The sequence below is a fragment of the Aulostomus chinensis genome, chromosome 9, assembly GCF_037954235.1.
Source record: "Aulostomus chinensis isolate RoL2024-O1b breed Wild chromosome 9, RoL_Achi_v1.0, whole genome shotgun sequence".
Lineage (NCBI taxonomy): Eukaryota > Metazoa > Chordata > Actinopteri > Syngnathiformes > Aulostomidae > Aulostomus > Aulostomus chinensis.
Genome location: NC_141328.1, coordinates 18904882 through 18930196, shown reverse-complemented (window position 1 = coordinate 18930196; position 25315 = coordinate 18904882). Strand labels below are relative to the sequence as shown.

The window sequence follows — 25315 nt, the reverse complement described above, 5'->3', positions numbered from 1 at the left end:
CTCTTATACCCCCAAATTGTCTTTAATATGTATGTTATTCTCTCGATTGACGAATATTGTTCTTCTTAAGAGTTGTGAACATTTTTGCCTGCAACATAGCAAAGCCAATATGTTTGTTATATTATTGTGTTGTCTGCTGGATAGAGGTGAAAAATATCGTCTTGAAGTGTAACGGAAATCCGCCACTTGATTTACAGCAACAGCGACCTTTAAACACTTTTATGGGTGAAGAAAAAAAAAAACCATGAGAGAAACACAATCTTAGAATGAATCTTCAAAATCAAAAATCAAAGCGTTGCAGGTGTTTAGTGTCCACTCTTTTGGCTCGAGGAGGATGTGAACGAACTCTTTCTACCTAAGAATCCTCTTGGTTGTGACAGAGAAAAGCTCATTTGGAGTTGGAGAGGGAAAGTTGTGTGAAGTTCCGCTGGTTTGTCATGAGAGGAGCACTAATGAAGTGAGCTGTAGCCTATGAGAGGCAGAAGTGTGGGCCAGGTGAGTGAGAGTGCAGGCAGCGAGCGTTACAGAGTTCAGAAGGAGACCCCGTCAGTGCTCTTTCTCTGCAGCTTTTGCTCCAGCAAACTGACACCGCAACCTCCATGCATTTTTCATGACCCGTGTTGGCTGACAAGCTCTTTCTCTCTCTCTCTCTCTCTCACAGTAACACACACACAGACACGCACTTTCCATGCACCATCACGCATCTTTCCCCCTCAACTAAGCTATCTCCCAAACTCTCAAAAACCATCAGTCTCACCAATTCACTCAGTAATGCAGAATGGCATTTCATTCGGAGCAGAAGGCAAGGGCCCAAACAACGCTGAGATGGATGAGAGAAAGAAAGAAAGAAAGAAGAGAAGGAGGTTAACGAATAGAAAAAAGAAGCAGCTCAGAGACAGCCTTACCTTTAGCATCTCTATCATGCCCATCATTTTGGCTGATGAGCGGCTTTGTAATGAGTGAAGTCGACGGAATCTGAAAGAATCAGGTACTTTTTAAACACGGATGAAAAAGAAATCTAACCCGTCTGGACACTGGCTTAAAAATTAAACATGCTGCATGAGGAAAATAAGTCACAAGGTTTTATTGATAATGTACTAAAATTAAATTAAAATGCATTACATTTAAATAAATAGTCTTTCTTCATTTGTGCACCTTACTTTTTAGTGGAAAAAGTTAAAGAAAAGTGATGTGGAAAGTTCAGAAGGAGACCCCGTCGACTTGGGGTGAATTCACCCACAGGCCGTTGGTCCAGACGCAATGATGACAAGACAAGACGACAGGTTACAAATGTACGTGTTTATTTAGAATGCGTCTATGGTGTTGGAAACACTGGGACTGAGAGGAAGTTGAGATCTTCTGGTTTATATTTCCAGGGCTGGCTTGGAGTGGCAGTCATGTCCCTCCCTCTATGACTTGAAGCTAAAAAGCTTTAAAATGCTTCACCAGAATAAAAACAATAACTAGAATCACAGTCCCACCCCCCCCCCCAAAAAAAGCACCCAGAAACTCTGACTCGTACTTCAGAGGGTAATAATAATAATAATAATAATAAAAGCTATACTTCAAATACGAACCGGCATTTTGAACCTCTTCATCTGGTTGTAGGTGATGCATCTCCAGCAGCGGGTGGGAAAGAACATACTGTATATATTCAGAGCTCTTGTGCTAATCTCTCCCAAAATCATCACCATCAACTGACTGAAGAACCCACTTTTAACCACTGGACTCAAAGGGTGGAAGATGAGAACCATATGGAATAAATAACTGCGAAACTCCCTCCGTTAACGGACCCTTATTTTAAAAGGTGGACGACTGTGATGTCATAAGGGGAAGTGGAAAAAAGACACTTTGGGTAATGATGCATAGTCTTGTATTTCTATTAATAATTATATGTAAACCGTTTTATCTGTCAATGTTATTTGTATGTACAAAACTATGTGGGTCTTTTTTGTCAAGGAACTCGTTCTTATAAAAGTTTGAAAAATAGTTGTGGATGGATTTTGGTAAGATGGTAGAAATTCATTTGAGGAGCAACTGATTCTCTTTGCGCCGGGTTTTGTGCTCTGATTACGCAGCCTCGAAACATCGAAATGAGGCTGACGCGCCCCGAATGCGCAGCGTGCACACAGCGCATTCAGCCTTTCGCCCGGCGTCATTGATCACTTTCATAAGGCCCAGGATGTTACTCACTGATCGGTTCAGTTCTTTCAAAATTGGAGAAAACTCTTATTAGAACTTCAGCATGACCTCATCTAAATTTCCGGCCTTGTGAACTTGATATGTCAGTAAAATCTCGAGGAAGTTCTTTCAAATTTGGCAGAAACTGTCACTTGGATCCATCATATTTGGTTACGATCGCTGGGACTATAAAAAAACAAGTTTCTGCTGAAAGAATCGAGGATTAACATGCTGTGTGCGACAAAAATTTTACACAAATGTCTCATAGCATGAGATGATAAAACGACAGCATTTTAACTAAATCATTTAAGGTCACCTGACCTGGACCAGGGGAGGCATGGCTCGGAGGTAGAGTGACGAGTGTTGAGCAACCAAAGGGTCGCTGGTTCAGGCACCACTTCCCCGGCATAGAAAATGGATGGCTGGATGAACTGAACTGAGTATATCAGAATTATGGCTGTGAATGGATGACTTCAACCAAGGGGCAGTAGTTCTAGTTCGCATGTTGTCCTGGACTCACAGACCCTCACAGACCCTCTGTACCGCCCACAAACATCGTCTCAGCTCTGTCCTTATCTCACATTAACGTGTTCCTCATATTCGTCACACGTTCTCCAGCCTCTCATCCCGCTAAGCATCTGTATGAGTCACTTAATTCAGTGCACACACCCCCCCCCCCGCTGATCAGGGGTCAGCCTACACAGTGTCTCCATTAGTCACGTGTCATTCCTGCCCAGCTCTCTGGCTCTGATCTAGGGTCAGGAACTGCCCAGCAGCTGTTTCCCCTCCCTGGTAGAACACAAGTGGTCTGTCTGACCCTTCCTCTTATCTAGGCAGAGTCAGACACTTGCTTGAGGTGGTCCTCTCATTGCCTCTCTGTCTACACCACAAGTACATTGGACACAGTTTTTACTCACATGAAGGTTTCAAAATCAACTTTTTACCTCACCAGCTGAATGTCTAAATAATTCTTCCCCACCAAAAGAGTTGAAAGCAGATTGCATAAACATACACTGCTTCCTATTTCTAATAACGCGAGAGTATCACAGCCTGATAACTGCTGAGAACAATCTGGTTTGAATGTTTCTAAATTGAATATTTTTTACTCCGCTGTGTGATTAAAAATACTGGAGTAAAAGACGAAAAAAAGGAATGACAGAGAAAAAAGCTGAACTGAGTTCACGGGGTGAACGTACCATTAAGTCTCACACACTTTTATGTAAAAAGCAGTTTGACTTCAGAATTTAAAAGCTGCACCTGAATGCGGCATGAAGTCTCGGTGCTTTCCAAAATGTTGCACGATCTCTGTAGTTTTTCGCTGGAAATAACGCGGCTGTACCTCTCAAACGTAGTAATGTAAAAGGTGTGATGCGTCCTGCAGGGTTTCTGCGAAGAGGAATGAGAGCAAGTCACCGTGCAGGTTTGTTCGCTCATCAACTCCAAAGCTGGACCTGACAGCTGAACTGTAGAGGGAGTTCAGACCGTCTCAAGCGCTCCAGCTGGTTTATTTATTCATGATCAACCCAATATTTTATTACAATACTGTTTGGGGTTTAAATGTTCGCAGTGGGTGGATTTGCTCTCCTAGATTTGGCAGGTGTTAATTTTTGAACCCTGCTTAAATGAGCTAATCTAATCAGTGCCAGCCCCAGCCTTTAGGGGGCCCAGAGCAGGGCTTTTTTTTTGCACCCCCCCCAACACCACCATCACGACGCAGAGTAGACTGTGCTGGATGATTATTGACACAAATGTCATACTATAATGTTACATTATCAAGTATTAATAAAGACCGATTATGAACCATTGTCATCGTTGTTGTCGTCGTCGTCCTCCTCCACTTATCCGGTTGGTCCGGGTTATGGGGGCAGCAGCCTCAGCAAGGAAGCCCAGACTGTCCTCTCCCCAGCCATGTCAACCAGTTCTTCCGGGGGAATCCCGAGGCGTTCCCAGGCCAGCCGAGAGATATCATCCCTCCAGCGTGTCCTGGGTCGGCCTCGAGGCCTCCTCCCCGTTCAACATACCTGGAAAACCTCCCGAGGGAGGCGTCCAAGAGGCATCCTCACCAGATGCCCGACCCACCTCAGCTGACTCCTCTCGACATGGAGGAGCAGTGGCTCCACTCTGAGAAACCTTCCGAATGACTGAGCTTCTCACCCTATCTCTAAGGGAGAGCCCAGCCGCCCTACGGAGGAAACTCATTTTGACCGCTATGTATGACCTCCTTGCTGTGAGGCCACAGTGCTAACCACTGCACCACCATGCAGCCGATATTCAATATGTCTAAATAAAAACAAACAACAACAACAACAAAAAAAGCAAAAAACACTCAAGTGGGGGCCCCTTGTTGGCCGGAGGGCCCCAAGCAGCCGCTTAGTTGACTGATGCCTCGGCCGGCCCTGAATCTAATCCATCTAATCGATAGTGTTAGAAGTAATCTTTGTGATTCCACATTTGGAGAACACATTCAAGAAACTACCAGCTCCATCAAGTCCTCTTCTCGACTCTCAACAGTTTTTACCTTCAGGAGCTCTTTAGAGGCCTAAAATGGTTTGGGATTAACTTCGATATTTACCAGGATATAGTCATCTCTGTAGAAACCTAAATTCACAGAAAAAGGTCATACTTCTAAGAACTACCTTTGAATTTCTTTAACTTCTACCTCTTTGTACCAGAAAGGGTTGTGAATACAGCCAATAATCCTGACAAGGAACAGTTGTGAAAGTGTGTCATAGGAGATTCACTATATGTGGCACATAATCTGGGGCTTCCACACATACGATTGACCTCACAGTGAATAAATTCTTATCAATAGGCCCCAAACCATAATATTTTTTCATAAATACGACATGGTGCATGCTTCCCTACTTGATATGGTGCTTTCAGAGGAAATTTAGAACTCTATTGCAAGTTTCTGACTGCCATGGTGGCCATAATCTCGCCCTGCACGCATGTTTACATGGACTCATTTTTATATTGGGCTTTTGTCCCTTCGCTCTACTGAAATTGTTTAAAAATGTTGCCTCATTCACGCTCTCTCTCTCTAAACACACACACACACACACACACACACACACACACACGGTGCCAACCAACTCAACAGGGGCTTGTAGGGCCTCAGTATCTTTTTCAAGGACACTTTGACACAGGCAACGGAGGAAGTGAGGATCGAACCAGTGACCCTTCTGTTTCTGTACAGCCACGCTACCTCCAAGTCATGCTGTTTAACTTAATGATGTCCCCGTCTCCAATCGAGGTGGTCAGATGACATGTTGGCGTGTTTCTGTTGTGACGCAAAGTTGTTTCCTCAGCAGCAAATCCAGCAATGATTCATCTCCTGGCTTCACTCTCAGCTATTACATTTTTTTGATTAGTTTATGCTACTTTCAAATATGATAGAGAAAAGTCACATGTGAACACTGACTTGAATAATTTCAAAATTACTACACTTTTGCTGCAAAATGTAGGCGAAAGTTGTGTTTTTCAAAGGTGCGGAAGCCACCTTCTTCTCGAGGTGAGGTGCATTTATGTCAAAACAGCGAATAAAGCAAACTAGCGACTTAAAGAAATCACCATTTTCACACCAAATTGCAGAGTTTTGACAATTTCCACAATTTTACCAAAGAAAAAAAAAACACCAAAAAAATTGTCTTTTTTTTTTCTTTTTTTTTAACCAACCGTTTTTGACAGCAACAAAGCTCCTGAAGGGACTGGACGCTGCATTAACACCATTAAGACTGCTTGAACAGAACCCCATACTGTAAGTCTGGACCCTTTCTCAAAATTTAACGTTGAATCATCTGTAGTGTACATAAGTATGTGCTGTATTGGATTCAAAGGAGGAGTTAACATGTAGAAAACACAGTAAACGGTAGAAAGTATGAAAGTGTGGTTCTTCTTCCTGGTTCCTCTCCATCTGTGACCCTCTCAGCTGGACCTCCAACGGGTCAACCAGGGTTGCCACGGGCTAAAAGTATTTGACACTCCTCAGTACTCCTCAGTGTGTGGCCACTGGAGTTGAAGGTGGCTATCTGTGTCTACTCACGCTTCCTCCATCCATTTCCTTTACTTCCCCTCTTCGCCCTGAACTGACTGACCCGTTGTAATAGCGGATGCAGACCGGAGGGAATGAGCTCCTCGTCCATATCCTAGCTTCTACACTGCAGGGGAATTGAATATTTGCTTTTTATTGCAAACATTGTCATTCAGAGCATTTACATTACCCTGCAGCTGTTTGTCTTTACGCATCAAGATATACACCCATCCCTGCTTGAATGACTCCAAGCCAAATTGCTTCAGTTGATTGGCAATCATAAAACCACACAAAAAAAATTGCTTAAATCTCCACTTCCTGTGACATTCCTGTCTGGGTGTGTGTTTTTTGACGTGCTGCAATGTCTCCTCATCACACTTTGTCTTTTTTAAGTGATTTGTCGTCTATGCGGTTGCCTCGCGCCGACTTAATTACAATAATCTTTTATCAACGGCTGCTCCCGATAGCTCCCGAGGTGTTTTCTCAGGCTGGTTAACAAGCACCGCTGATGTTTTATCAAGCTTTGAATTCTGTCTTTTTTTTTTCCTGCACACCTTCAAAGATGTCTTTCATGCGGTTTTGTGTGAGTCTATGCCCATGCTCACTAAGTGCGTGCATGTGTGTGTGTGTGTGTGTGTGTGTGTGTGTGTGTGTAGCCCATGAGGCAAAAACAAACCTAAATCTATAAAGGCATCTGAAGTGAACGCTGAGTGTTTTGACTTTCCTGATATCAATCAATACGCCAACCTTGGTTCATTTTAATCATTCATAGTCTAATCTTGAATGTAATAGTGGCTTCAGGGCGTCTATGCTGAACACCTTGTCTATAAATGATGGCCCGGCATTAGCCACGGGCTGCAGGATGACAGCCAATCAATATGGAGGGCCCTCTTTCAAATGCAAAAGGATATTTACTTGTATCACTTTAAATTAATGAGAGCGTTACCACTTCTTCCATGATTTATGAAACTCAATTCCAAAGATGTTTTGTCCAACTGTTGTAATTAAGCCGTTGTTATTGAGCCCCAGCATTAGCCTGCTATCATATTCTCTTTGTTCCCATTTCAACTTTATTTGACCAATTCTACATTCAGTGTGTATCTGCAGGCCCACTGCACTGTATGGACTGTACTGCAGTGTGGTTACGCAGAGAGCCTCTTTTTGTGTAGACCAGTGCAAGTGTGGGAGACACAAACAATACGAACGCACAACCTTGGAATAATCCTGTAACTATTCCCTCATCAGCTATCCTCCCCTGTAATGTATAGTGCATGTGGAGAGAGAATATAAAAGAGTGGCTATGTATTATGGAACAAAGCAGCTGCTATTGTGGATGGTACAGTAGACATGGTTTGTGTGTGTAATTGTGTGTGTGTGTGTGTGTGTGTGTGTGTATGCGCATGCACTCACGCCCTCGCATGAGTGAACCTACTATATGCCCAATACCCCTGTGTCTGTCAGCATGTATGCTGTGTTTTTGTCTGAGAGCAAAAAGTAGGTTATTAAGCGTTTCTCCCAAATCACCCCCATGCGTGCGCGCGCGCACACACAGACACACACACACGCATGGAAACAATAAGCACACTCCAGTACGTTATCAGTGATACTCAACAGCGCCTCTCAGTAATTAGTCTCTGGACAGGTTTATACTGCTCATAAACAAAAGATTCCATGAGAGAAAGAGAGAACTTGGATGTGGTTTAACAGGGTACTGGGTTAATATTAAGAGTGTGCTTGATATCTTATTATTGCCGTAAACACAAATCCAGAGCCCACAGCAGCCTGCCTCCATCAGCACCTTTGTCATCCTGAACCCAGTGTCAACCTCTCAGTGTTCAAGCAGCGCTGTAACATTGCTCAGCTGGTGTAAAGTTTCAAAAACAGACTGAAAAGAAATATCTGGACTGCCACTAACGTAATACTGGGTTTCTGCAGCTGTTAGCATAATGCTAACATTAGATTAGGGAGCTTAGTTAGCAAGCTAGCTGAGAAGGAATTACCTCTCATTACTTTGTGTTGGAGAGGCAGCTAGCATCACTGGTATTCTAATGCTAATGCTTTCCAGCATGAGATTGAACCGTAGAGCTGGTCTATCCCCTGGGGCATTGTAAATTGTAAAAGGAGACATTTCCTGTTGCCAGTGGGTGGCGCTATGACAGAACGTCAACGTTGGCTTGCAGATGTCCCAAAGACAGGATTTTTTTTTTAATAATAAACGGGAAGTTTAAAAAAGAAAAGACCATTTGGGGAGGAGTTCTAACAGTTTGACTTATCATGACGAATCATCTAAATTTCGCCACAAACACATAGTTTGATGAAAACTCACGGAGGTCGACTGCAGATGTAAATTTTAAGGGAATCTGATGAGTCCCTTGGGAGGAGAGTCCTGAAATTAGCGGACTTCCTGTTGAGCTGAGGTCACACCACTAGATTTTTACTTACCAAATTTGGTGCTTTATGGTGAAAACATACAGCAGAATTTCTAGGGGGCGCTGTTGAGGCATTTTTACTCACCATTCACAAGACTGGTAAAACACATCCATTTTCACCAGGCCTATAGCGTGTCTAATGTTTCATGACTCTTGAATCATGTTTTTGACTCTGAAAGAGGCGGAGATGAAGAATTCCCCCGCACTGCAACGACAAAGCAAATGCACGACATAATCAGTATATTTTTCTTGAACAAATTACATCTCTCACATCTCTGAATAACTACATCCTACCAATTATCCTATTCCTCAGGTAGAATCAACCGTTACCGAATAATCTGTGAATCTTTTTATCCAAAAAAAAAAGGTAAATCTGCAAGGCTGTTGCTTGTTCAGTGCCTCTCTTATCATAAAACACTGCATGATAAAGGAGAAGCCAGAGAGATGAAGGACAAAATCGTGAGCATCGCTAGATCAGACAAAAAAAATTACTTTTGCACGCGGTGTTGTTAGAGTGCTAATAGATGAGGGCTTGTTAAATTTTACCAGGCTGATCCTGACATCAAAGAGATGTCTCCAAATGAATGAACCATCATGTGATTTATTAAACGGTGACAGTCTGCTGCTACGAGTCAACAGTGGCTCGATCAAAAGCTCCAGGTGAACTTTTATAGGTCAGGTTGTAAATTAGGCAAATACGTTCTCACAGCTTTAATGATACAATTTTTATTTCTCTTGTAGCACATAAAAATGAGAAATTGGAGACTTTGTGAAGAACATTGCACGTGTTTTCACTGTCTGACGCAAAGCGGTAATCAGTTACCTTCATTTATCATGATAAGCTGATGTGAGACGCTCACTGGCTTCCACCCTTTTGAGATTATATCTGATATTCAAGATGCAAGGCTCCAAACTAACCTTTTGTCACCGTGCCAAAACCTACTGTTTTTTTCTCATTGCTGCATGTCTGACAACACGCCGATTCTTCTCTGTCTGAAGAGATACCACCTTTGTGTCTGGGGTTCCAAAATGAAGGCGACCCTGTTTGATTCATACGATCCCCACTTCCCCCGGTGGCCATGTCCAAGTATCCTTGAGCGAGATACTGAACCCCTAATTGCTCTCCTGATGGCCCTGCGATGGACTGGCGACCCGTCCGGCGGCAAGCACCATGTCTGCACACATCTAAATGCAGGGTTCCATCGGCCATTTTGTCACATTGACCTCAGTTATTTGACTGGAACTCCGGGTCAGAGAGGAGCGACTCGGTCAAGAGCTAACATGTCCTAACGGTTCCTAAAACACAGAGCAGAGAAACGGGTCATAAAGTTAATTGGGTCGTGCTCCTCCCAAGGCTCGGTGGCAACCTCCTTATATACATAAAATGACTCCCGCTGAAAGGTTAATGACGTCCCGGCCATCAGCACCTCCACATGTATGCGTTATGACATCTGAAGTTGTGGGAAATGTCAAATGATTGTTTTGCCTGTGCGATAGTACACACTGGAGAAAAGTGTTGCTAAAACAATCTTTACTTTTGGTTCAAGGGGATATCTAACAAGCGAAAAATGAAAGCCATGGCATTTAGAGGAGGTATCTATAGTCTCCAGAATAGGAACTCTGTCATTCCCTTTCAAGAGTGTTGCTCAAGACCTGCTCGGATTGTTGAGAGTCACGAGCGAGCTTTTGTTGTGATTTTACGCTACGTTGATAAAATTGACTCAACTTACGGTTAATAATTCGGACTATTTTTCCTCCTCCTTTTAATCTTTTACTCAATCTTTCTTTAATCACCAAACGAAGCTACTCTTGATGTATGAAATATACTGAAAAATAAAACTTGACCAATTGCTTGACACCACGAAGAGTGACAGTCACTGTATTTATGATTATTGATTATGAATGTATTATCCTATTTGTTTCAACCTCCCACATCAGATATACTTGACACATGTACACAACAACTGACAGATGATCTACGGTATTTCAACTCAAAATGAAATACTGACACTTGGGACTCTTAGTTTGTTATTGACGCCATTAAAGCCCATCCACTCTCAAGATAGCATGATGATTTAGTGCTGCAGACTTAAGTGGGAGTTGATAAGACAGCCGGACCAACCTGAAATGCAACATAAGGTGAAAATGTGAATGCTTTTGTTCTGCTGCTTAATAAGCGTCGAAAAAGAACAGTCCGGGAAGTTTCTTTTCAAAAGCTATCAAATGCTGCCTTTTCCTGTAAAAAGGCAATTTAGCCGAGAAACTTTGAACTTCTGAACGTTTTACATGGCCGCGTTATTAGCGGAGCTGCATTGTTCTGCTCTTCTTTCAGTAACCCACATAGGAACCTTTAAAAAGCTAAAAACCGAACGTGTGAATAAAGGATTAACATTAAAGTAGCTTTTATCTTCTCTGATGCAATTAAATAATCATGAACCGCGGTTAATATGGCGTCCTCTCTTTGTGTCCTCCTCCTTCTTTCCTCACATCTGTCTGTCCCCACCTCAGCCACACTGCCTTGGCTGCCTTTAATTACAGCATCTGTGTTTACAAGGAGGAAAATATACTAATATTAATGTTCAGTCTAAAGTGGGTTAGATCCCAGGACACACATTCCTCTGGTGTTGTTTTTTCAATTAATATACAGCCAGGCAGTGGCGTCCTGGGAAATGTCACAATAATGTAAATTAATTATAATCTCTGAAGAGATCTTGATAGATGACTGCGTGTTTTACGTTGCTTTTGCATGTTTGCATGTGTCAGTAAAGAGCTTATTTTCAACATCTGGCCACCTCCACATCTGTCCACTGCAGGGGGATAATGCTAGCAGTTGTTTAACACCCATTTCTGGCACGGATTTAACCCCTAAAAACTCATCTTTATTCAGCAGAATTATATATTGGGGAGACGGGGATTAGCCACCCTGGGAAAGTCTGCCTGAGGGAACAATTTTGAAGGCAAAACAACGAGTTTGCTACACAGAAACTAGTCTTTATTTATCTGCTGTATGTAGTAACCTGTAGTTGATGCTGCATCAGCTTGATTGCCGTTATGCCGGTCCACCCTACAAACTAGAAAAGAAAACCGAACGGAGGCACAAGAAACGCTCGTTCTACGAGAACATCATCGACATTGGGGACAGGAATAACATTCCAATTAATGCTATACTTTTCCAAAGCTCACTCCCACTCGGTAAAATGTTGAAGCGGTTACGAGGCTGATTGTCAGCAGCTGTCATCGCTGGGATTCAAAGAGATCCAGACGAACTCTCCACCACCCCTGAACAAAATGAACAAGCTAGGAGCTCGTGGCCTCGAGGAAGAAGGCGAAAAAAGATTCAAAAAAAGTCTCGCTACAACAGTAGTTCCTCATACATCTCATCCATGAGGCCTTGACTTGCAGGGTTATACCTTCAGATGCTGACACTACCTTGCAGATACATGCTACTGGAGGGCAGCAACATGACATGCAGGAGTGCTGGTCTTTGTCTTTAATGTGCAGAAGACAGTGCGAGTGATATAATTCCAACCTTGTAAATCTGCTGGATATTTCACGGGGAAAGGAGGATGAATTATTTGAATGTTTTGTTCCATCTTTTTTTTTTCTTTCCCAGCACCTGGACCCATCTCGCTGACCCTTACGTTCCAAAACTCTGGACATAAATATTCATTTGCAGTTGAAAATGCAGCACTTATTATAATTTAATACTTGGTTTTTTTGGGGGGGTGGGGTGGGGGAATCAAATCCAGAACTTTCTTCATTGCAGTCCACTGACCTGCTGCAGTAATGTGCAGGTTGGACCTCAGCTGTCTCCAGGAGTGAGAATCCCTCTTTATCCTCCCATCTGTCATATCTGCCCTTCACGGCTGAACCTGATTTTAAAGTGAATTTGGTAACCCCCCACCCCCACCCCCACCCCGCTCCTCATCTACTGCAGACAGAGCAGATATTTTCTAATATTTAATTCTACTGTCGCCACTTCAAAACTTCCAAGCAGGACAGAGAGCAGCACAATACAGTAATAATATTTTGTGTGTGTGTGTGTGTGTGTGCGCGCGCGTGTGTGTTCTCCTGCGCTGTGTCCTTCTCTGCCCTCTCCCTGTGGTGGCTGATGCTTGTTTAGACTTGGTTATTGTTTCTCTATGTAATGCAGCTGAGCCAAAGACAGAGCAGGCTCGGCGAACACCACAACAATGGCGTGATGGATGAGGGTGGCCGCTGTAATTATATGAGGACCAACAGGTAACGGAGAACACAGACAGAGAGCGGCGGCCTGCCTGGGGATGATAGCGCAGATCCGCTCTACCACGTTTTTGTCTGGTTTTGTTCAGCTGCGAGGCCGGCAGAGACTCAGATACTGTGCTGAATCAACATGCGTGCGAGCACACACACACACACACACACGCACACACACTACACACTCGCGTGTGTCTGTAGCACCGCACACACGTCGCTCATGCCTGCTAAAGCTTACAGCATGTGCGGCGTCTGCACTCTGTTGTACACATGTTCCTCTTGCTTATTTTGAATACTGCCTCTGCAATCCTTTTTGTGATAAACAGCCCTGCCAATAAAAGCGGCGGCGGATTGACCGAGAGAGAGAGAGAGCAGGCGAAAGATGCCACTTCAAGCTTTTCCCACTTGAGTCTAATACAGAATTATTGTCGCAGACGATCGCTAACAAAGACAGACAGATTGAGGTCATTACACAAGAGAGGCAGATGAGAGAGGGGAGAGGAAAAACCACTGGGGGACGGGCTGGTGAGAGGGGTATCCCTGCTGTTTCAATACAGTGTTGCGCCAGGAAGAGGAGACGTAGACGGCTGACAGTTTAGAAGATGAAGAACAGCTGTAGAATGATTCAGGCCGCAAATGGATAGTTTGAAGAGATGAAAAAGGGAAAGAGAAATCTGCCCCGCAAAAACACAATCAATGTCTCTCAACAACTGCTGCAACAGTCAGGTGGACCAGCAAGGATCTAGCCAGCGGGGGATGAGTTGATCTCGCTCTGACAATCAGACTGAGGTACTACTGGCCACGGAAATGCTTCTCAAGCCGTGGAGGAGTTCAGTCGATCGTAACGCACATGGCCATCAACTTTTTTGAAATGTTGGCGGGTGAAACGGAAGATCAGAGGGAAAGGAAATGTGGGAAAAAAAGAATACTGCAAAACACTGCAGAAGGAAGGTTCCCGTGGCATCTTTGACAGGTCTGAAAAATTACATCATGATAACTTTTCCAAATCACGTTAAATGTGTTTGCAAGCTAACCTTAGCAGGGGTCAGTTGCCTCCAATTCATGTGAAAAAAGAACTGCCTGACCTTTGTGTGATGCTGAACATGAACAACTGCAACTGAAGAGCAAAAAAGCACAGCTGCTCCTGAATCCATCCATCCACCCATTGTCTTCCGTTTATTCCTGTTAAGGGTCGCGGGGGGACTGGAGCCTATCCCAGCGGCTACAGGCGAGAGTTGGGGTTCAGCATTTGTACCACAGCTGAAGTTACCACAGGTTGCTTGAAGTCACTTCTAATCAGAGTGAAGGATGCCAGTCGCCGCGCGAGGAAAGCAGAAGTTTATGGTTGACCAGACAGAGGCAGGATTCCCAGGGCAAGAATCTCGATCCTTGAATTTGTTCTCTCTGTGCTACGTGTCATTCTTCGCTGTTTTTTGACATTCATACACTTAGAGTGAATCCTGTATGCTCTGTTCAAAACACACAGTGTGTGATAAAAAAGAATCCCACCATGCTGTCACACAAGATTAATGTCACTAATGCCTCCGAAATGTGACATCAATTCTGAAATCATTTCACGTGTCACAGTTTGAGGTTATTATTTAATGATGTTTCGTCGCCACAGACATCCAACTAACTGCAAAATTTATAACACTGACAAGATTCGTGTGACATGTATTAACCTTTGAGTTAACATTTGGAGTGTTTTTGAGGGTTAATATAAGAAAAAGTGACACGCTGTCTTTGCAATAAAGAGCAGTCGGCCATCATGCTCTCCTGTTGCATAATTTCTGCACTCAACAAATTCTGTGTTCTGTAAAATGACAAAATGCTTTTTTCTTCCTCTTCTGTTGTCTGACATATGGGAAGGTTTTCATTCACCTTGACAGAGGTGTAGCGGGGCCTGAGGAATTGAATGTTGGAGTGGATCCAAATCGTGGAGCAAATCCTGGAGTACTTTATCTGTGTTGGTCAGTTCAGTGTTTCACCTCGTGGCGTTAATGAGTGGAGTTGTGACTGGTGAGTGTTAAACTGTTCTCAAATTTATTCACCAGGCCACAATTTCCACACTTACCACAAAATATCCAGGCCCTATGTAGGGAAGTTTGTAATGTGACGAAGCAAAAAGCCTCCCTCCAAGTCACGGAATAATCCATACTCAAACATTTGGGATTTTTGAAAGTTCCCTTGAGAACGGGTTGGATGCCAATTTATTGGATGCATGTACTACAACAACAAAATGACATCTTCCTCATAATCATCATCCTTGGTGTAACTGGAAACAGTCTCACGATCACTGCTAGCAGGGCTGCGGCTACTTTGGATGCTAGCTGCACATTGCGGTTTTGATGCTTCAGAGCTAGCATCAACTGATAAAATTGCAACACTCAGTGTTCGCTTCCCCCCCCCCTTTACCTCACTCCTCGCAACACAGTTCAACAATTACCGGGGTTTTTGTCATCGCAGTTTTCACGGATCAAATTGTCGAGGAATGCGCTCCACCGGGATCAAGAACAAATCTGCCACATTGGCTCAAATATTCGCGTGAAAACCTTCGATAAGGCAGACGTGGTCAGCTGTCACGTACGCATTCAGTGGACTATCCATTTTGAAACAAACAACGTTTCAGGTGAATTATAAGTGAGCTAAATTCTCAGACACTTGATGTGAAACTGATCAAACGTGGAACTGCCAGGTCCTTTAGCTTGCTGGTTGCGTCTGGTTTCAACCAGAATAATCCCACATTGGTGATTGTGTTAGCTGAAAATGGAGAGTAAAATCCTGCACACGAAAGCTTCAAAATCCATGATATGAACAACTGTGGAAGCATGACCTCCATATTCCAGCCTCACATTAGCTGGTGCTCCCCAGTTTCCTCTGACCTCAAAGTCATTGAAGTTCAGTTCGCTGTCATTATCCATCCCTTTCTTTTTTCCCGTGTGCGACTTTGCGGTCCCACCGAACAAGGTTCTCTCTGGTGCAGTGCAGTTCATCATCATGCATATGTTCATACACTAATTTAACTGCAACATAACAAATGAGCTGATTATCCCCACCGTGTGTGTGTGTGTGTGTGTGCGTGCGTGTGTGTGTGTTATTCTGTGTAAGGCAGAGACGGAATTAGCAGCGGGAACAGGTGTATAAGGGGGTATGGACACCCAATATATCATGCTGTAGCAGGTATATGCACCCTCCATCACCCCTGCAACACCACCATTCACTAGAGAGCAGCAGCCCCCACCACCACCAAGTGCCTCAACGCACACACACACCTATGTACGTACACATATACACACCAGTAGACGACAACCCCTGGAGCTCGACCTACATTGTGCGTCCTCCTGCCTCAGATCTGACTATTCATCACCACATGGCATAAGTCCCCCGCTGGGAGGGAGGCAGGGTTGCTTTGTTGGGTGAGTATGGGGGTGTGTGTGGGGGGGCATGCTATGCTGTAGCGCAGGACAGGTTGTCCTGTATACCTGCAAGAACAATAGGACCTTCATCATGAATGCTGCTGAGTGGAACTGTTCCTGGAAAAAAGAAGAGGAGCAAACCGGTGGGGGATTTACGTGGACAAAAAGATGCCAAATGTTATGCTCGGACAGAAAATAATAAATCAGGAAAAATGTTTGTCTCCATTTGCAAATGATCAAGGAAATTTTAGGTAAAACTTGTTCAGAGTGAATAAACAAAGCTACACAATACACATTTCCATCAGAAGTATAGGCAGCGCACGGCTGTACCAGAGTAGAAAACCAAGATTAGCCTTAGCAATCTATCAGCAGAAAACGGAGAAGACTTGAAGAACAACTTTCTGTTGGACTTGTATTTGCTTTGGTGCCAACTAGCATCAGCCAATACTGGATTGAAGACAAAGTTTGGGACTATCCGTGAGGAAACAAGAATGAAACCCCCTTTCTGAAAAGTTGCTATTCCTATTTGGGAAACTTACTTTTTTTTTTTTTTGCTTTGAAAAAGGAAAGCAAGTATATATCCTTAAAACAATAAAAGGAGTTTTGTAGTCTGACCCTGACTTACATTTCATTTCACATCATAATTCAGTTTGGCCAGGATCCCACTTTGGCAACTGATCACAGTACAGAGAATATTGTCCAGTGATACTGGTCAGCTAGCTTGACCTGAGTGGGAAGAAAACTGGATATAAACACTATTCCAAGTACATCCTGCTCACAGGACCTCATATCTCATATTTGAGCTCTACAGACATTAAAGCCTGCAGTAACAGGAATTCACCACCAGCTCAGGTGTTTCCTACAGTGGGTACACATGAAATGTGCAGTGACACGTTTTTAAGAGGAACCAGACTAGCTAGCACAGCACACCGGTAGCTACCGCTAGCATTAGCACACCTTGCTGCTGTTAAGCTAGCGATGCCACCCATGTGTTTCTCAGTTTGCTGTAATCATGACTTTCAAAAAAACAACAACAAAAAAACAAACCATGATCATGACTTGAATGATGGAATCATTTTATTTCATCTCATTAAAAACTTGTTCAAAAGTGCGTATGTAACAGTTGCGAAGTTTGTATTTCACATTCCTGTTTAGAAAGAGGGAGAAAAAGCACCAGGAAACAGATTTCTCAGCCTTCGTTCGAAACGTTTCCCTCATCGAGTTGGTTGAACACCTACGACACCTCGCAGAAACACTGTCTAGGTACAACGTCTCTGTGTTTTTACAGCATTAATCCCAAAAAATCTTTTCATAACGGCTTTGACAGCGATGTAGTCTCCATCCGCTAACATCGCTGTGGTGCAACCATTTCTGTCTTGACTCTCACCTTGAGGGAACTGCATCATCGCGTCCAAGGACACTGACGGGCAAACTGGATTTCTGATATAAACAATGGTTAATAATTCAAAAGATCTGTTTCAAATAAAGATCAGGAGGGGAAAAAAAGGTTTGGTAAAACCACCTTACTTCCAGCTTTATCAGTCATACTTTTCAGAACCAAAGTTAAAGTTTGTATATATTTCAATTTTGCATGTTTTGTTGCTCAAATGCCATTAATAGCTTATTATAAAAGTGCACTGAACTTTGCAGCAAAGTTTAGATCCAGTTAGTGCAGGAAAAGTTACAGCTAATTTTAATGAGCAGTCATTTTTGCAGCGATTGGTCCCTGACATATGTGCTTACATAACAAGCCCCAGGAGACTAATTGGTCACAATGAGAAGACCCCGCTCAGCCACCATAAAGACACTGATCCCAGCCTGGCATGATTGGGTATTTTTAATATATAAGTGGACACGTCCAAACAACCAGGACAGGAGGAGAACTCTGAGAATATGTACTGTATCCTAGACGTATCATTACAGCCCCAGAAAAACTTGAATAACTACTCAGTGAGAAAAAACTTTTTTGGGGAGCTTCAGCATCTCTGTAGAATACTGACAATATAAACCAATCATTTTAGCTCCATTTGTTGGACCCAGTGATTGCACTGGGCCTGCCTGATTGCGCTGATTGGAGAGTGAATGATGATGGGACAGGGCCAGATGAGCATTTTCCAAGAAAGAGTGGAATTCTCCGGTTTGGACAAGGAATAGCTTTCAACGTGAAGCCCAGCAAATTATCCCTACAACTTGAGTTTTGGAGTAGTACCAGTTGAATCTCAAAAATGAAAGACAGAGGGATGTCTGTTGCATCATACATGCGTGTATCACACCGGTGGAACAAGTTCTCTTCTTCTTTCTGGACGTCGGTGTCCCACAGACACACCTCTTCAGGATACAACTGGAGCATTTTCTAAACAAACATCTTAGTCTGATTAAAAAGCCCCTTCAGAACACTTAGATTTTCTTCTTCTTTTCTTAGAATCATAGCTTGTTAAAACACAGCCAGCTTACTTGTGTTGACAAAGGTCAAAAGGAGCAGGTTTTTAGTGGTTTTGTCAGCTAAACTCTCTCTCTCTTTATCTCTGTCCCTCTCTTTCCCTCTGTATATCTGTCTTCCTCCATTATCTGTCTTTGTCTCTGTCCCTCTCTTTCCCTCTGTATATCTGTCTTCCTCCATTATCTGTCTTTGTCTCTGCCCTGCTCTCCTGCTCTCTTTCCCCCCAACCGGTCAAAGCAGAAGGCCGTCCCCACTGAGCCTGGATCTGCTCGGCGTTCCTGCCTGTTAAAAGGAAGGTTTTCCTCACCACTGTTGCAGGATGTGCTGCTCATGGAGAATTGTTGGGTGTAGATTCATTGAAGGAGTGTGGTACTGGACCTGCTCTACTTGTAGAGTGTCATGAGAGAAGTTATGTTGTGATTTGGTGCTACACAAAGAAAATTGACTTGACTTGACTAAACAATGTCAGGTAATGTAAAAATACAATGTGTAGAATCGCCAGTCAAATCTGCCTCAACAACTTTACTCCAAATAATGAATAAAACTGCACCACAGTGTGTGTGTGTAAATTATATATATACATATATATATATATACATATATATATATACACACACATATATATATACATATATATATACACACACACATATATATATATATATATATATATATATATATATATATATATATATATATATATATATATATACACACACATATATATATATATGTATAATTTTTTACATATATTTGACCTCAGTATGCCTTATTCTGAGAATCAGGGTCCCATAATGGCCAGTGGTACTTTTGTCTTATTCAGTCTTCAAAATAGGTTTCTCAAATTGAGATAAGGTGTGCGTGTGCGTGTGCGTGTGTGTGTGTGTGTGTGTGTGTGTGTGCCAGACACAATCTCTGTCTCCTGGTTTTCCCTCTGGATCAGGAGAGAAAAGGAGAGCAGAGGAGATTTTAATTGCTCTCTTCTCATCCACATCTGCCCCAGCACATTCATCAGCTCCACTTCCCCTCAACAGAGCAAGGCTGGAGCATGCGAGTGTGTGTGTTGGGGGGTGAGGATTGGGGGTGATATTTTATTATTTCTTTTTCAATGGGGGGGGGGGGGGTCCTTCTCATGGGATGGAGTACATCTGGGACAGGAGTGGAGAAGGAGGATAAAGGGATGAGACAAAGATATTGGCGTGTGTTTGAAGCTGTATACGTGCGTCTTCCTCGGGGGAGGAGGACGGCCTCAAATCCTTGGGGAGTCTGTGACGGGGAGAGAAACGGGGAATTGGGACTCGGGGAGTATGAAGTAGAGGTGGAGGAGGGGAAAAAAGACAAGCTAGAGGATGGTAGGGCATAAAAGGTAGAGGAGGAGGAATAAAAAGGGCAAATTAATGCTGCGCTGTAGCAAAAACTCAATTGTTAGACGCATGGAAAGGCATGTCGATTTTTCAAAGTTCTTGGCAGCGTGCAAATAGCAGAGCAGTCCTTGAAAAGGAGCACAGCCTCTGTTGTTCAAAGCCATCATTTGAAGTTACTCCACACCTGTACTTTCATTTCTTTTTAAAGGAGACGAGAAGCTGCCCACAACAGACCACGACATTTGTAATAACAGCTTTTATCACAGTACTCATTCAGTTCCATCACCGACAGGATGTTTTTCTATTTTCAATCAAGCGTTTCACTGAAATGCCAACACATTCATAACACACACGGTACAAGGATGATAAACATTTGATAATTGCCGGGGGTTTATGGTAGAGTACTAACCAATGACAGGCGGAGTTGGGCCGAGGTCAGCTCTGCTGGAGACGTGTCCAGTCGGTAGACCTAAAAAAAAAAAAGATCCTTTAGTGCCCAATATGCTTAACTTGTTCAATCAATGGCTTCAACTATCTCGTCACACACATGCAAGCGTCAGAAACTTTTAGAAGCAGCAACGGGTCAGCAGAACAGAGTCCGGAGTGAAGAAATCATCTGTTCCGGGCGTCTGGTACCACATCTGAGAGAGCTAGCATTAATGCTAGCTGTGCTGGCTGACACCCTGGTGGTCGGTGCCATCCGCGGCGGTAGTGCGGGTACACAACAGGAAGCAGAAGGTTTCAGGAAGTACATAGCTTAAAAGAGGTTGGGAATCACTGCTTTTATTTGGAACGTGTACGGATCGGTTAAATGTTTCACATTATGATGGTTTCATGGTCCCGTGCAAAAAAAGAAATGGATTGGGATCTGGATGGGTAAGTGGATCTGCATGTGTCAACATCTGCACCTGATTCTGATGTTCCTGATCTGATGTCCCATCCAAAGTTTACACTGACACCACACTTGGGTCCCTCGCTGGCGGATTCTTGGCCGGAACGGGTATCAGTTATAAATCAAAATTGAATTTTGAGACAACAGGATTAATCACACAGGCTGCAGATGATCTAGGTTTGTAATTCCATAGGTTGGCGTGTCTGCCTGAGGATTTTACATTATATGACAGGCAGTCATGCTGACCAATCAATGACACGAGGCCACTCCGCGTACGCCCACCAACAACAATGCGCCAAGTGGTGCCGAGTCTGCTAGAAACAGAAGAGGAGGGAGATGCTACATCATGGATTTCCCAATGATGGCTCGTTATTTCCTTACTTTATGAAACTACAGGTTTCATGAAGTAACAAATCTGTTTCTCTGTGTTTTTTTGGATAAACCAGCTTCAGGGCTCCGCTACATGGCTGCAGCGAGCAGAGAGAGCGGTTCCTATAAACTGATGAGCCCAGCTGCTGCACATGTTGATACGCGAGGTAAACAGAGTAGATACTTCCACTAGCAGATCAAAACCTGTATGTCTCATACACACCGCGATGATTATTAAATGTAAATCCAGAAAATGATTTAAGAGCCTGACACGATGGATGCGCCGCATGTCCAAGTGGCGCTGAAACTACCACTGCCTTTTATAAATGGAGCGGTGCTTGTGACATTCAAGAATTTGGACAAGCTCACAAGACGGAGTGAGCGACGCATTTCAGTTATTATGTTCCATACATTTAACCTGCTTATTTTATCAAAGTGAACATAGCTTTTGTTAAATCTTGTCATCCTTGCATCAAAATATAGAGCAGATAAGAGCCCGATGGTACATGCGGGAATGTTTCATCATGTTTTTGAACAATAGCTCGATGACTACTGAATGGAAGTGTGGGGGGGGGGGGGGGGGTCACTTCACAATGACATTATGTGGCTGAATCATCGTAAATAGATTTTCTCCCCTGTATCCTTCAGCCCTGGTGGATACTCAACTACAACTTCCATTGCTGCTGTTGCGTTTCCTCTCAGTTCAGACGGAGAAAAATAGAAAACGTAGTCACTACACCATGAAAGTCAGATCGAGCTAAAAGAAAAGTCGGCTACACAGTTAAGAGAATGATCCATTTCATAGTTCCATGAAACCAATGTTTCGTGGAACCAAAGACTTTCTTCTTTCAGGCTTAATCACTTTCAGCTTCTCAGAGGGGGCGTTCGTTGTTCACACGACAGCAGGGACATGTAAAAATAATTCACGGTTAACACTGAATCAAATGAGCAATCCTTTTTACACCGAGAATTAAAAGCAGCGGGTACACGCCTGTAAACTGTTCATCTAAATGTGTGCTGCATTCTTACCCCAAATTAAAACCAGGTTGGACACACACACACACACACACACACACACACACACACACACACACACACACACACACACACACACACATACCTGTTCCACACAACGTGATATCACAGTTTAATGTCACACACTATTTGATTCCTGAGCCTGCTGCTGACCATAGAAACAAGATGATGGCAGAGTTGACTTGACATGGCAGGAACAGGGTCGGTCACACGGCTCATTTAAGCCCTGACAGCACATTAAAGATTTATTGTCAGGAGTACAACATATCGGCCATTATTCAGAGCTACTAGGCATTAACAGTTCTCTGTCATTAGAATAGTTTCTGAGCCATGAGCTGCCCCTAAAAGACCCACACCATATTTTTCATGCCACTATTGTTCAGTTAATTGGTCGTAGAGACAGAGGAGAGGAAAAGCGGGGAACGAAAGGGAAAGACGAAGGGGGAGCAGTGCTGAAGGAGCGGGACTCCCAAAGGTGGTGTCCCGGATGCTGGTAGGCCTCAAAGGACCCTGGGAAGATTGTCTCTGACCTTCCCCCATTCCTAACAATATTCAAGGGCACACCACATATGAATATGTCTTTACAGACTTGACTGGTGCGCAGCGACATGGTCATGTCTGTCTGTATTTCATATGATTGGGTGTTCAACATCTCTTGAAGCCACACTACATCCCCAAAAGTGTATTTTGCATTTCATATATTCACAATAAGTTGTCTTGATCTGACAAAGACGTTATCTTCCACACGTAGCAAGTGAGCCTCAAATCAGAACCGTTGATTTTTACCTTAAATCAAAGTGTTGGTGGATTACTGAGCATACGGCTGGAAAAAAAGAAGGCAGGGTTGCAGTGGCGGATGCATTCAAGACTTTCGAAACAGATGTTTTTCGTCAGTTCTGCCCTTATTGGTAATTGGCTCAGGCTGAACATATGTACTGTAGCTGGCTCTTCAACCAGTCGCATCAAGCGAATAATAAATAGATGGCTTCATTGCCAAGTCAGAAAAAAGTAATGGTTTAGTGAACTCAAGATACCTATTAGTGATAACGTTAAATGCAATATGCACCTTTTGGTAGAAGCTTTAAAGTCACTTCAATGCAGCGTTTTCAGTATTCAACTTGTAAACAGAATGACATCTCATATTCCTCCTCACAAGCTAATGAACCTCCTGCACAGTTTAACTTAAGCACGGAACGCGACTGTGGTGCTGCACTCAGGTTAAAGAGACAAATTAAGAAATTCTTAGTTCATCGCGGCCGAGGCAAATAGACTGGAGGATGTTTACAGGGGCTCATTGATGCTAATGCTAGCTATTAGCAACTGCATTTTTGAACGTACGCAACAACCGGATACGAACTCCACTGGTATTGTGCTTTTCTGTCATACCGATTTAAAGATTCACACAATGATGGCAAAAGGAGCAATTATGGGTTCAGAATCTGGTTTGTCACCATCACCAAGTCTTCTTACAACATTAAAACATGTTGCTGTCCTGGTTTTGGTTTCACTGAAGTTGTGGTTGTGGTTTCTTTTCCCATTCACCATCCCAGGACTGTTCTGCTAACCGGACAAAAATTCTCATTTTAAGGAGGTACTCATTCCATTTCAAAGCTCTAGTTCTTTTGAACAAATCTATCTCAAGTTTCAACCAAAATAAGCGCATTTATCTGATAACTGGCAGTTTAGCAAAAAAAAAAAAAAAAATGCCACTCACCTCTCGGGCTGAATACTTCATCCAGCAGTCCTACACGGTCTTACATTGTCAAAGGTCTTTAAAGTCCACACCCGGTATAACATTTATTCCAAAATAAGTTTTGTGTCCTCTCTGCCCACTGATTGATGAATTAGCATGATAACTAGCTGTAGCTGCTCCTGTTTTGCTCATGTTTCCAGCCTTCTGACACACAGGTCAAAATGGCTGTCATTCATTGAACTATTTGATTGATACCTCATTCAACCAATCAGAGTGCCCCATCTTCTCTCAACAGGCTACAATGGCCAATGAGAGTCAGATGGGAGTTGGAGAGCTCATCCATGGCAAATGGAACGAGTGAAAGTAGATCAAACATGTTTCACGGTGACACTGCTAAAATTTAAATGTATAAAAAATATTAAAGCCTTTTTAATCCTGATATGTGACAAAGAATGTTTGGAATATCTCCAAGTGACATTTTATGACCCTGTCAAATTCATTTTGGACAAATATGAAATATTCATTTTCTGCGACGAGTTAATGAAATGTACACCTGAATATGCCATAGTTCCTCTGCTAATATCTCCTAGCTCAATTCTCTAGAGAATAGAATTTCTGTGTCTGAAAGTTGTGTGAAAAACAGGAGTGTTACCTTTCAAATCAGTCTAAGATCATACCTGCACTCCAGATGGTTTAACACGAGATTTATTTTACTTCTTGTATGTATTAACAGGTGTTTTCAACATAGTTGACCCCCCCCTCAACACCAGCACACGTTCTACAGACATCATAAGAGTGCCGTGTGCTTACGAATAGCTGAATAAAATCATGATATTATACCAAGATTGAGCCAAAGTTGAATGGTGCCTCTGGAACCGGGTGCAGACGCGAGGCCCACTTGAGTTGAACAACCCAGCTTTCTGTCTTATTCGCTGTTCTTTTCTAACCCTGGCGGTGGTGTCTCTTTTCCTGCAAGCTGCAAAGCTTTGTGTTGTGGGAGGAGATGAGGTCGTCTGTCTGGGGCTCACTTGGCGACTTCATACATTCGTAATCTACACATATCAAAAATGTTTTTTGTGTTCCGTTGTTACCTTCTGTCATTCTCTTGATATGCTTTGTACTTGTGGCACCGTCTGTGCATCCTGGGAGAACGACCTCTCTTCTGTGGCTCTCTCAGGCTTCTGCCTTTTATCCCTGTTAAAAGGAGTTTGGGGGAAGTTTTTCCTCACG

General features: G+C 43.2%; 1 long non-coding RNA gene across 1 annotated transcript; it reads right to left on the bottom strand.

The window, feature by feature from the left end:
- Positions 1–18469: 18469 nt before the first annotated feature.
- Positions 18470–24293, bottom strand: LOC147256177 (uncharacterized). The gene is made up of 3 exons (XR_015117743.1): positions 24107–24293; positions 20506–20565; positions 18470–18645 (listed from the first exon to the last, which is right to left on the bottom strand). It is a non-coding gene; the product is annotated as an uncharacterized LOC147256177 (long non-coding RNA).
- Positions 24294–25315: the final 1022 nt, after the last annotated feature.